This window comes from Plectropomus leopardus, chromosome 11 (genome assembly GCF_026936395.1).
Source record: "Plectropomus leopardus strain MGB_pleo_1.0 chromosome 11, ASM2693639v1, whole genome shotgun sequence".
Classification (NCBI taxonomy): domain Eukaryota; kingdom Metazoa; phylum Chordata; class Actinopteri; order Perciformes; family Serranidae; genus Plectropomus; species Plectropomus leopardus.
The window spans coordinates 35,704,888-35,719,119 of record NC_142186.1 but is presented as its reverse complement, the minus strand read 5'-3'; the positions used below and the strand labels follow the sequence as shown (position 1 = coordinate 35,719,119).

The window sequence follows — 14,232 nt, the reverse complement described above, 5'->3', positions numbered from 1 at the left end:
ACGGCACTGACTCAACTCCACACACACACGGAGCGCAGCTGATGGTGCCAACAAGGCCCAACATTTGGCAGGAAAAGGGCATTTTTGTAATACCAAATCAGTTTAAGTGTTACAAAGAGACACTCCACTGAGACTAACAGTAGAAAGAGATTCAACTGTAAAAAATCACTGTTACAGACAACTAACAGTTAAAAAAGCTTGTCAGTGGAGGAGGTGATGATAGAAAAGTGTTGGAGTAACAAGAACAGGACTGCTGCAGGATTTATTTACTTACTCTGGCGCAGGTACCGACAGCGTAGGTTTGATCTCTGGTTGGGTGTTTCCCGACTGATTTCGCAGATGGTCGGGCCGTGTCTTGCTTTAATTATCAGCCCAGACGTAACTGTGTTTGCATTCTTTTATTTGCTTTGCGAAACAGAGCGAAGTTGGGCCACACACAAACTTATTGAGCTGGAGTTACATCCACGTAGTTTTATTTCGTCTTGTCTTAAATTCCTTCACAGGAGACTGCTGGTGTGCAGTTGTTGTGTTCACAGTTATTTGTTCGTGCAAAGCAGTGATCTTGGAGTACAGAAGGTCTGCAGATTAAGGTTTTTTCTAAATGTGTGTTATTGGAAATTGGTGTCTTTCTTTAACTGGCTTCATGTCGTCTGCGCTCTCAACAATCTCATCAACACTAGAGACTTGAATGAGAAAAACACAAGTAGCCAGTCACAGTGTTTACAGGCCCCACATGATATCTCTGTCGCTGCCAAAGCTCAGACGTACAGTCGAACATCAACTGTGCCGCCGACCTCGGCGCAACCTCTAAGCCAACGCACATAGCAGTTACATCGCCGGTGCAGTGTAACCTCTGCAGAGGTATAAATCCAGCTCAAAGGAATACTTGACTGCAAAATTACCATTTGTATATCAGCTCCTCATCGCATGTTACTTTGAATTCGTGGAGAACGCATGCGTGAACAGCAAATACAAAAAAGGGGGACGTCCTTGCGAATTGAAATAAACAGGGATCACGTGTATTAACAGCAAAGCAAACATCTGTTTACAAACTCTGGTCCCAAACACATGTATTTAAACTGAAACATTATGATTTAAAACACGTCAATAAAGAAAGTTGCATGCACGGCTGAGTAGCGTGCTTGGGCACAGCTTGTGACTGAACTCCTCTGAAGCGGAGCTCATATGCATGCGCATGCTCAGAGCACACTCGGCACGCTAGACAGTAGTGTTTCGAGTCATGCTGTTTTAGTTAAAGTGCATCTGTTTAGGACGTGCTGAGCACACAGCGGGATAAGTGAGACCTGGATTATGCTGCAGGAGTTGTGTGAGGGCTGGGAAACAGATGTTAAGATGTAGTTTTGATGTTAAACGTGGTCTCTGTTTACTAAAAATGTATTAACAAAGTCAAGATAACACTTGGTGAGTAACTGATATACAGACAGTGCAGTATGTTTTTTAAGAGTCTAAAGTGCTGCTCGCGCCCCCCCCCTGTGCATTATGGTCCCAAGAATAAACAACAATCTGATGATGTATTCAAAATGGTCATTTTTCCTCTGGGTGGCGCCAGAGGAGAGAAAAGATAAATGTAAAAAGTTCACCCTGTGTGGAGCAGGAATGGGTAAATTGTATAATTGTTGACACATCAGCATGATTGTTGCAATTCACAAAAGTCCAGAAACTCAGAACCCAGAATCCTCCAGTCAACATGAAGTATCCTAGGGCGAAATACTGAACTCTATATCGCTCCCAATCGCTATTACATCAGTGTGTAAATGTGTATGAAAGGTTTAAAACTGAGTGGCCTTGGCCACCAGTTTATGTGTGTGTGAATGTGACTCGTCGTGTGAAAGCATTTTGAGCGGTCAGAAGACTAGACAAGCGCTATACAAGTGCAGGTCCACCCATTCACCAAAATGATTATGAATCATCCCCTGGAGACAACGAACATCCGCAAAGACTTTGATGATAATCTGGGCAGTAAATGCTGAGATGTGGTGGTCTGGAGTGAAGTGTTGCAGAGAGAGATTCAGGAAAGATAAGACTGTTATTGTTTAATAGTCACAGTGGAGCAAAACTGGGAACCTAATAAAACCTCCTCAGTCTGTAATGAATCGTCTCACAGGCCGCCAAAACACACAATAAAGGGCTTCAGCTTCACTAAAGCTGCACTTTAGTGGCTGATTCAGTTCAAGATGTCTGAGAGTGAGGAACTTCAGAGGAAGAGAGAACATTTATTTTAAACTGTTCAGGGATTACACTGATGTTTCTGCAGCCCGTTAACCACAAATCACTGATCATTTCCCATTAACTCTATTAACTATTTTCAACAGGATAGAATATTTATTTCTGTTTGTTTCTGTGAAACTCATCTCGCACAGACTTTAGACTTGCTGCAGAGAAAATTAACATCATATATCCTGATTTTGTTTTCATTACAGTAGGGATTGGTGATAAAAAGAAAATGATATAAATCACGAAATAACTTTTCCTCAATTGAATTATGAGACATAGTCGATAGAATGTCGATAGAATGTCGATAAAACGCATTCCAGCCGTTTTTTGACAGACAACACAAACAGCCAATGATAATAAGAATAGCGCCACGGTAAACCAAAAGCAGTGAATGACTTTGACTGTAGAACAGCTGAGTGTTTGACAGCCACAGCACTGAAACAGACACATTTGCATTTGGTTTAATCAGACTTTGGATGAATTATTTAGAAACAGCAGGACGCATCGCTCCGTGTCTCATCCAGCCGCTCGCGCTGAGCTCTCATTATTATTACCAGGGGCAGATGTAATGTTTTGGGGGCCTGGGGCCGCAGGCACATGAGCTTATTTTCAGCCTTTCTCTAACTGTGAATGTCGGCAGGATGTTGGCAGCTATAGGAAAAGTAGGCTGACTCAAAAGTTTTCAATTCCTGAGTAAAATGATTAACAGCACAGAAGTTTGACAGAAGCTGAAGTCAGAGTCCTGCAGTCAGGAGAGGTTGGCCTATTATCAGCACAATGTGCTTCAATTTACCTGAAGTTTGTTTAAGATGGAGCTTCACAATGCAAGTGCAGGGAGAGAGACATTTTTGAAGAGCTGAACATTAAAAACAAAGTTTAATGCTTCTTGAACATGTTAAAACAAAGAGTAAAAGGCACTGTCTGCAGTATATCAAAAACCTCAGTGTCAGAAATGGCAGAGGGAACAACATTAAGCTTGTAAAGTTATTTGAGAGCTGTGACCACAGACCATGTTTGCAGAGGCAGAAAAGACTAAACAGCTGCAGTACGAACGGAGACTGATGGGCCACACGATCCTGTTGGACAGTTCGTTTTCTAATCGAGACATCAGACTGGGGTTGGACTCAAGTCATTTTTTGGTTGGTTAAATTTTGTGGTTGTTTATGACACAGATTTTAATGGCTACATGTGCGGTTTGAACACAAGTTCTTTCAGGTTAGGCCAGCGGTCCATCATGCTCACATGCCTTCATCACATGCTACAGAGAGACACTGCAACAGCAGAGGGGGCCGGCGGCCTGCCGTAGAGACGGAGAGACAGTGCCAGGAGTGTTGTGCACGTGGAGGAAGTCGGTCCTTCAGATGCTGAGTTCAGGCCAGTCAGTCACATACCACACTCATACAAACATTGGCTGAAATTTCTAAGACATATTGTGAGGGATTTTCTCACATAACGTGCTGGATTAGTGGTAATTAATAAAACAATGTGCAAAACCTGCAATCCCACACTGAAGTTTAGGCCCTGATTAGAGCCTTCCAGGGCGCTAAAGGCTGGGATGTACATTACAATAGCAATATTTGTTATTTTAATATTTTATTGTGATATTTAATCTTTTCAGTCTTCAGATTTACTCACTGCTAGTCCATACGGATCTTAAAGGGCTTGGTGCAATATCTGTGGAGTCTATGAATTGACTTGTGCAGAGTTTGTGTGCAGTTATTATGTGTAGGGCATTTGTGCGATAATCTCTATAGCACTTTAGTGTAATTCTGGTAGGTAGAGCATCCATGAAACACCTGGGTTCAGGGCATTGTGTAATACTGTTGGGGTGTATACTGCACGTTAGTTGTAGCTTGATTGTACGTGTGTGTGTTGCCTGCGTTCTCTTGTCCTAATGTCTGGATCTGGGGAGGATACTGTATAGCCAGTATTGGCTTAAAATTGCCAAGAAGAGAAAGAGAGGGGCTGAGTGGATCAATATGCTGTGTGCAGTTGTAAAATGAAATGAGTCAAATTTGTGATGAAGTCATGGTGATTGGACAAAATTGGAAGGTTGTGCAGAATTCTGTTGCAAATGTGACATTACAGAAACCTGGAGGGACTGAGTAAACAAACAGTAGAGATCAGTGATCCATGAGCATTATGATGGTTCTGAATTCGGTGCAGTCAAAATCAGCGTATGATCCAGCTCCTCAGGATTCAGCTCAGAGCTCAGCTGATGTCCACCTTCCTCCTGTCCAGTTCAGTTTTCTCTGCAGAGTTTTCACTTCCCTCTCCTCCACTTCTTGTCTTTTTTCTGTTCTAGTTGCAGCAAACATGAGCAAGCTGAATTGTTTATCATGTCTGTATATGTATTGGTTCACACCCACGCAAGTTTTTATCTTCTTGTGGGCTTTTTTGGGTTTTGCCAAGTGGGAGCTGTAATCATAATCTATCTATTATCCAGTGTTGTGCTTCTTTATGACAGCAAACAATACAAATATTGCTTTGTGTAGGTGGAAGGAGCTGCAGTGTTTAGGCTTCAGGAATCCTAAAGTCTGTTTCATCTTATCGCGGCTGTACATCTAAAGTCTTGTTGGTGGTTGTGGAGCTTTAGAGTCTGTGGGCTGATAAGAAGCAGCAGGCCGGGGCCGGCAGCAGCTGCAGGGATGATCTGCTCTTTACTCAGACACATATCAAGCCTCTGAGTGTTTCCTGCTGTGTGTACGCTCAGCTGAGAGCTGGTCCACCGTCATGACCGAGGAGGCTGCTCTCAGAGCCGCTGTGGGCCGACGGGCGCTCAGGGAGAGCTGGCACACATTAAAATGTCACACAATACCAAAAACATGTAGCTGTTCAGATTTTTACAATACCTACACATGTGGGAATGATCACTGTAACGAATGTTTTCTGCCAGATACTGAACGTGGGATAATTATGTTTAACTGTACATATGTAGTTGTTTAAGTATCGTATTTACATGATGTCATACTGTGAGATTTTTGGCTCGCATATTTCTCATAACCAGATCAAAAGGTTGACCTTTAACCCTTCAGTCACGCCGCTCGGCCAGCACACAGTCTCCTGATGCTGGCCATCATTTAGCCAAACCGTTGACCTCCTTCACGGTTTTTAATTTTTAATTTTGGCTTTAAAAGTAATGCTCAGGATCAGCTGGGAGACTTTCAACAACTCTAAAATATCCTCACAGTTGTTGATGAGTAAGAGTGGGCAGTTTTAAGGCTGAAGAGCTGTTAAAATGGACACAAACAGCAGCTGTGGTAAATAAATTATTTTCTCTGTATGGTTACACCCCAGAGTCTGTTATGCTTCGAACACAACGGTCAGTTAACACAGACAAAAAGAGAAGCTCAGCTGAGGTCATTTAGTTTCATTGTTTAGTTTTTGTTTGGTTTATTATGTCTGTTTCAGCAGACAGTCAGAGGAGCATATAAAAGTGCTGACGTCGCCTCATAATCACATTTAATAACCATTTCATTGCACTTAATTATTCAGTCTGACAGGGAGGGGAATATTAGACCTCTCAGGTGATCTCATCACAATGATAAGCACCAAATCTAAAAGGCCACCGGGATGCATTTCCAATCTGATCACTGAAACCGCCTGCAGAGGGGCACGTCTTTTGTAGTTTAAACACTGTCGGCCATCGTTGGACGTCCGTTTTTAACTGACGCACCTAAAATAACAGGACAGTTGGCCACTATGTTATCGTGCAGGTGACAGTAACAGCAGCCGGAACAGCTGGGCTGTTACTCACAGGTTTCAGGTGATTTGTTCTGGATTTGTGAAATGCCAGTTTCCTTAAGCATATCTGGTATGTGACTTTTTGGGGTCATTTTCACATTTTTTTTTAACTATTTCAGACATCTGACTTTTTTTCTGTAAGTCTGTCCAGCGTTGTCCAACTGTCCCGGTATGACTGACTGCTGGTGACCGATGTGAGATGAGATCGAATGTGAGACTTTCACTGAATTTGAAGGAGCTTGTCTTTTTCTTTGATATTTTTGGGGACTTTATTTACCAGCACAGGTTAGGTACTGGCTCTGGACTGAGCCATTCTGGGTTTTGCGTCGCCCACTTTAGATGATTTGCTTTTACTGGCATAAAATGTGCCCAAACTGGAAAAAGCCAAACAGATGTGTGGACCTGAATGAGGAGTTTGCTGATGTTTATTCCTCCGGAGGATGATTCAGGATGACTGTTTTCTGTGGAACTGATGGCACCCCTCCTACAGTCACACACTGAGTTACATGGAAGAATATTTGGACTATTATGAATGCAAGAGAAGTGATTCAGAGCTGGAGCACCAAACATGTTTTTTTTCTGAAACAGCTGCAGAGCGGGTCATGGAGGGGTTAAAATACTTATTTGTGCTCTTGAATCACTAATTTTTGCTTTAAAGACTTGACAAATTCATGCTCTCAAATGAATTATTTGTGTGCACCAAACAAACAAAACAAAATGTTAAGTAACAGATTACATTCATACGTTTTGTGACGTGATATTGTTTATTTACATCAGTGATGTCTGTAAACAAAGTAGAAAAACAGACCAGCCATTTTTATACCACACAAACTTCTCTCCATAATAATTTAATTTCATAAGCTGTAAAACATACTCAACGAACCACAAAGTTTAAACCGTCTCAAAATATGAAATGTTTCCCACGTTAGGTCTTCTGTTATAATGTTTTACTGCTGACGACTTGACCGCCACACACACGGGTTTAACAGAATAACACATCCTCACATATTTCATTGCAATCTTCTTCAGTACTTTTCAGCACCTCCTCCTTCTTCTCCTGCTCCTCCTGCTCCTCCTGCTCCTTCTTCTCTTCTCAGTGGCCAAACCAAATACTTTTCCACAAAAAAATCCTGCATGTTCACATTTCCAGATATCAGCCACAGTGTCTGTTGGCCAAAGTAAACATATAGACTCTCTCTCTCTCTCTCTGTCACACACACACACACACACACACACACACACACACACACACACACACACACACACACTGTTCCCAGCACAAACATCTGCTTTATAACATATTTAATAGGAAAACATAAGTTAAGTGGGGTCAGCGGTTAACAGCGGGAAGAGGTTTAAGCTCTTGAATTTAAGCTTTTCAGGAAGTATTAGACCATCATTTGCATGTCTCCCAGTACACAGTCCAAAACAAAGGAAAATAAAGCCTGCAAAATGCAAGAAAGAAACCCCAAAAAACCTTAAGATGCAATAAAAAGTTTTTACACAACCAAAAGGTGACAGAGTGCATAAAATGTGGAATAAAAGTGAATGTTTTGGTCTGTGAGCTGTGCTAATGTTGTGTGCACATTTTAACATTTTCCCACACTTTATGCCTTCTGTATCATTTGGCATAATTTGAACTTTTTAGCACCTGAGGCATGCACACAGGAACATGTTTTTGCTTAAAGGTGCTATGCAGGATACATGTCAGTACATGACTATATATGTGCACATGTTTAGAGAAGCCAGCTGCAAACCGCTGTTCAAGACTGATAAACAAAACCGGCTGCGTTCATCTGTGGCGTTTCCGTTGTGCCATCAAAAACTGGGTATTTTAGGTCAAAATATGACCTTTTTTAAACTATTACCAAGAGGTTTTTGTGCCTACACCTAACCACACGGTAACCACAGCACTGTTGAAAAATAAAGTTTCATCAGATTTGCTAAATAATAAGGTAAAAATGTGGCACATTGGAGTTTGCAGAAGCCTCCGATTTGAACATGAATTCCCATGAATGAGTTGAGGAGCTGCAGTTAAACTGCTCAGATGAAGTCACATCGCTGGTTCAGTTAATCCAAAGACTGTAGCTCTCTTGTCTCAGACTCAATCTGTCTCTGAACTGCATCTGCCAAAATTCGAATATTTCCTTTTGGATGGTGTCTGACACCAGTTGTCTGATGGCTTAAGTCACTCATGTGTCCTGGATAACGTTACATATGCTCGGCGTCCGAGTTGTTATGTAACTCCATGACGATGGATGTGCTCTCGAAGTGTTAAAGATATTTTATGGATCTAAAAAGCTGCTCCAAAACTGTCCTGGCACATTTCTGTTTTTTCTCAGCCTGTCTGCGTTATTGAGTAGCTCCTGCTACAGGAAATCTCTTCCCAAATTTACTGTTAGCTGCCCCGAGCCAACCCTTTGACCTGATGTAATGACGTCATGTCAGATTGGAGGGATTAATTAAAATCGCATCTTTTAAAAGTCTTTTTTCTGACAGGCACCTCATCATATTGATGCAGTGATGTGCAGTCGTACTGGTGTGATTACAGGCGCCTTTAAACTTTCCATCACAGAGACCAGTTTCACTCTGGTGTTAGATTAACATTTAAAGTAGTTGGTCGCATGAAAAATTCATGAAACTGAAAGTGATTTAATTATTAATGTTCCAAATGAATATAATGTCATTTTAATGGCGATAGAGAGCCAGTGTGTGGAAAAAGAAGAGCAGCAGAGAACTTGGAAAGTGTTAAAGTCTGAATCGTTATCTGCAGCAGGAACCGTGTCTGCAGCCTCAGAGACACAACCGACCACGATACGACAAGACATGCTTCCTGTGTGGGGCTCCAAGGAAAAGGTGGGGCCCCAGCAAAGGGCCCACTCTCAGGCAGTGCCTTGGATCACCTACAGTGAGCCCGGACTGCAGTTCCCAGTTCCTCTGAAGAAAAGGGTTTTCCCACAGGAAACACGCCATCAGCCGATGATGTGAGACAAAAAAGAAGTTGGAGCAGTTAGAGTAAGGTGCTCTCACACTCGACTTATCGGGGTTGGTTCAAAATGATTTAGGTGTTATCGGTTCAGTTCATTTAGTCCGGCGTCAATCAAACTCTGGTGTGGACCTAGACTGCCTGACAGGGCGGGTCTGGATCCACAACAGTGCAGAACCCTCATGAGTCAGTGGTGTTCGAGCTCTACCTGGACAACGTCCAACGAAGTCTGCAGTTTTTCAGGCTGAGCAAAGCCTGACATCAGTATTATACTTTAAGCTGTCGCAGACACACACACACACACACACACACACACACACACACACACTACTAAGAGGTACATTTATTAAAGGCTGCAACCTTAACCTTAACCAGTGTCATCGCAACCCAGTTGCCAAAAAATGTTGGCACTGTATGTTTCTGTAAACCACAGATACGTTACACTTGCACATCATAATGTAGCAAACGTGTTGAAAGTTAATGTTTCTACAGCGCTGTGGTTAACCTGCGATTATGTCGAGGTACAAAAAACACTTGGTTATGATTAGGAAAAGATCGTGTTTCAAAATACTCGTCTCTGGGAGCATCCTCCCCGCTGTAAAGGCAGCCACCAGTCGATAAATCACAACTGGTGGTGCTGTCTGTTGGTCCAGAACAAAGGTCTGCAGGGTCTGCAGCTTAAAAGCCCTCTCTAGGTGTCTGTGGTGTCTCCTGGTGTCTGTGGTGTCTCCTGGTGTCTGTGGTGTCTCCTGGTGTCTGTAGATGTCTGTGCTGTCTCCTGGTGTCTCCTGGTGTCTCCTGGTGTCTGTGGTGTCTCCTGGTGTCTGTAGATGTCTGTGCTGTCTCCTGGTGTCTCCTGGTGTCTGTGGTGTCTCCTGGTGTCTGTGGTGTCTCCTGGTGTCTGTAGATGTCTGTGCTGTCTCCTGGTGTCTCCTGGTGTCTCCTGGTGTCTGTGGTGTCTCCTGGTGTCTGTAGATGTCTGTGCTGTCTCCTGGTGTCTCCTGGTGTCTGTGGTGTCTCCTGGTGTCTGTGGTGTCTCCTGGTGTCTGTAGATGTCTGTGCTGTCTCCTGGTGTCTGTGGTGTCTCCTGGTGTCTGTAGGTGTTGGTCTGTTAAAAACAGAATGGGCTAAATTGAGCTGAATCGACTCAGCGTGTCGGGGCCCGACGAGCTCTTCATCAGCTAAAAGAGGCTAAAAAGCTCCGTAGAGTACCAGAATATTTCAGTAACCGCAGTGTTACACAGAATCTGCAGAGTCATTGTTAATATCAAATATTGATCAGTGTAAGGGCTGCGTGCACAGATTTGAGGAAATCGAGGTACAGTGCAGTGGTGTGGTGGTTAGCACCGTCCCCTCACAGAAAGAGGGTCGCAGGTTATTTGGGGTTAGTGAAATTGGGAGGATTGTGATTGGATTTCATGTTTATGCTCCGTAAAGTGTGTAAACTTGTTCAAATTCAATAGAAATATTCTTGATAAAGATTTAAATCACAATGATAAATTTGGGGTCATTAATAAAACACTGAGTTGTAGTTCTGTGTAACTGACACATGACTATTTACTTCCTCCACCTCTGCAGCAGAGTGTGCAGGCCAGTGGGAGGAGTGGACAGCTGGGGGGTGTTTCCTGCTGAAACAAGCCTACACCTCCCTACATGGCTATAGGACTGGTGTGTTTAGTGTGCAGAGGGTGCGGACGCAGAGCAGCAGACCTGTAAGTGAATCCTTACTCCTATGTATGAATGAGAAACATCCAGCAGTGCAGAATTAGTAAACAGCTCTACTCTAAAATGCATTAGGACTGTGCACCTTTGTGTTTTTACCTGACTCACCTTTAGATCTGCAGAGTGGAGTTTGTTTTAAAGGCTGATTTGCATCTCAATGGTTTAAACTTGCAGCTACTGTGGGATGGACTTTGCTTCTTTATCACCTCAATACATCACCTTAATATAAACTGAGGCTTGTTTTTACTTCATTCTGGGGTTATTAATGCCAGAAAAGATTTAATTTAGGATCAGATTCAGTTGTTCCACCCTGTGAAGTCACTTCATACTGCACATTTAAGCCTTATTTTCTATCATATTCAATATGTGAGGGAGAGTTGTCCTTTTTTAAAATGTGTGTAAATGATTACTGTATGCATTTATTAGTTTAAGTCTAATAGTAATCACTTAGGCTTTTACATTCTGCATATTTCATACATATTCGTGCATATTTTTAATGGCGTATAATATGTTTTGCATATAAAGTCTTCAGAGTAACAGCAGTCTTGAATAGGAGCCATTTTTAAGGTATAAAAGAAGCAGAAATCAATAATTTTGCAACTGTAATGTACTCTCCTGCTCACTTTTCTTTAACTTCATGTTGAAGTTTAGAACTGTGTCAGTCAGCTGCTGGAGTTATTAACTCTCTCAGAGTCTCTCAGATTTTATTACTCATTATTATGGGTTACATTAGTCTGTAAAAACTAAAGTTTGGGATTATATTTCAGCTTTAGATGACATTAGCTGCTGTCTATAAATGAATGAATGTCAACTCTTTGCCTGAATGTAATCAGGAAACATCAGTTACACTGGAACTAAAATGTATTATTATTATTATTATTATTATTATTATTATTAAAGGACCATACTGCTGTTTTTTCACGTTTAAAACATCTCCATAAAGGTCTGCAACTAATGATTGTTTTCTACGTTAATAGCATTTTACATAAAAATTAAAAAAGAAATTAAAATTAAGCCTCACAGTTTTCCAGAAAGTAAAAACACCCAAAGACATTTCATTTACTGTCATGGATAAAGCAAAGAAAAGCCCAAAATCCCAAATCGCAGCACGGTAGTGTTTTATATTTTGAGTGTGTTTTCTCTTTTTTCCCACTGTACAGTGTGAAGGAGCGAAACTGTTTGGCACTGCTCATCCTCTATAGCCTCACATGTGCGTTTCAAATGTGTCTCCCCTCACGTCGGTCCACTGTGGGGTTTTCACATAATACCGTGTGGCGTCTTCGATACCAGACTGTCAATGCAAAACACATGGCAGCACCAATAATCCACCACTTGTGTTTTTTGTTCAAACTCTTTTGAAACATGCAGTGCTGAGATTTTTCCGTTTTATTGTAAAGCTGTTTTCAGTTTTTGCGTTACACGATAAAGACTGTTGAGAAATTCAAATCAGAATCAGAATGTATGGAAGTTAATTGATGACAAAACTCAACAAATTCAGGCTGTTATCATTCTGTAAGTCTGAGTTTTAGAGGTCAGAAGGTGCGGAACAATGTTTGCGAGCGACTTTACATCTGCAATGAGTTAATAAAGCAGTTTGAAAGTTAAATCGTAAAAATGGAATAATTGTGATATATAAAATATCCTGGACAAAGTGGCGTTTACCAAATTTAAACATGTAACACGTTAATGATTGATTTGCCTAACATGTATCTATGTTAACATAGATACATGTTAGTTTTTCTGGTCATTTTGATTTCTAGCAAAGTTGAAATTAAACTTTGTTTTCATGTTTTATCCCATGTCAGTATGGCTCAGAAACTTTAGAAAGAGTGATCACTGTAGGTCCAGGAGAGGTGAGATCTCTACTGTCATTTCATGTCTTGAAATCAGGTTTTTCTTAAAAGTATCTAGTGAAATTTAGCAATATTTTAAAATATGTATTAACAAATCATGAGTTTAAGAACAAGGACCATGAAAAAATTATGTTGTCACATGTGCGATATCCAAAAACTATACGAACAAGTGAATTTTTCATATTTGAAATTACTTTTCAAGCACTAAAGATTTACTTTTGCTTGGCTTGTAGAGAGGTGAGGTAGTGTGTCTGTATATTTTAGAGCGCAGCAGTTTCCTCTGCTCTGTTACTGAATATGCTCATTATCTGCTGTGTAAACTTGAAGCAAAGCACACTTCATCAGATTATCTAACAGATTGTAACCTGTTTGATACCTTTAAACCACACGCAACATTTTTAAAATACTCTCAGTATGTTTGTCATTATTGAACTTCCGTACTTCAGGCAGCTCCGTTTGATGTTACTGAGATCTCTGCAGCCTCCCGGCACTTCAGAGACTCAATTCACTATACAGCCGACCCCCAGACCCACCCCCTTCATATGCAGCTCATCTGTTTTCTATTGTACATTTTGGACTTTCTCCTGAGCAGAAAAACACTCGTGTTTATTACATAACACTTGTGTAGGGACCTAAAATTTGTCTGTGCCACTCAAAGGTGATTTCATCTTCATTCAGTCTGATTTGATTTATAGAAAAATCCCCTCATTACAAACAGGCTGTCAATTCAATGCAGACAGATTTTTCTGATTCCCTCAATTCTCGACTGATTATTTCTATTGGAACTAAAAAAAAGGTCCATAATATTAATATTCTTAGATGTTTGTCTGTGCAGGGTCCCTGTGAACGTTTTGTTAGATTACCAGGGGGAAGACCTGGCAGCCTTTTATCAGATTTGGCTCGTTGTCATTCCCAGGTCATCAGATACAGACGTTTGTTCCCTCAGCGTGTGATACGGACCCTTCGGCATTACTGAGCTTTCATCTAACTCCAATATGAAGCCATCCTCGGCTAAATTTGACACTCAGAGGAACCGATGTCGTATACAGAGCGAGAAATGCCGTGGAGGGCGGGAAGGAGGGGGGCAGATGGATCTAACAAACACAGACCTGCGCTCAGAAAACTTTTGTGAGAAACTAAGTCAGTATTGTTTTAACGATGTAACTTGCGTTTTTTTTTTTTAACATAGTGTTGCTCAACTTGCGTAGGCGTGTGCCGTACTTTAGGTACTTATTTTAACAGAAAATGTTTTTATTCTCAACCTCACCAAGTAACACGAACGTAATTACAACAGCTTGACAACGTTATCTACGTAGAAAAACACAGAGATGAGCTCTGTTGGCTATAATCGAACGTAGGTCAAAAACTTGCGTTGCGTGCTCATGGAAAACGAGAACCATCAACATAAACAGGAAGGCACTCCAAAAATATGAAAAACCTGAAAAACGAGGAGGAATTACATCACAAAGCCTTTACCATAGTGGCTAAATCATTAAAAAAACCAACATGTTTCGAGCGCTGCCGGTCTTCGTCAGGGCTTTAAAACGTGATCTACGTGTTAATACGTGTTTCGTGCAGGAGACAGCTGTGCGGCACAGACAGAGGCTAAAGGATGCCCTCTGCGTTGGTGTGAGACCCCAAGGGGAAGCAAAAAGTGTAGTTATTTGGCGACTTGGGAATGGAAACGTGTTG

The 14,232-nt window shown here is 41.5% G+C and overlaps 1 protein-coding gene across 2 annotated transcripts in view; it reads left to right on the top strand.

Moving 5' to 3' along the window:
- Positions 1-10,627: 10,627 nt before the first annotated feature.
- col6a4a (collagen, type VI, alpha 4a) overlaps positions 10,628-14,232 on the top strand; it is a 105,874-nt gene continuing 102,269 nt past the window's right edge. For both annotated transcript variants that reach the window (XM_088084720.1, XM_088084719.1), the window contains exon 1: positions 10,628-10,677. The gene's annotated coding sequence lies outside the window, so the exon portion shown is untranslated. The remainder of the gene's footprint in view (positions 10,678-14,232) is intronic.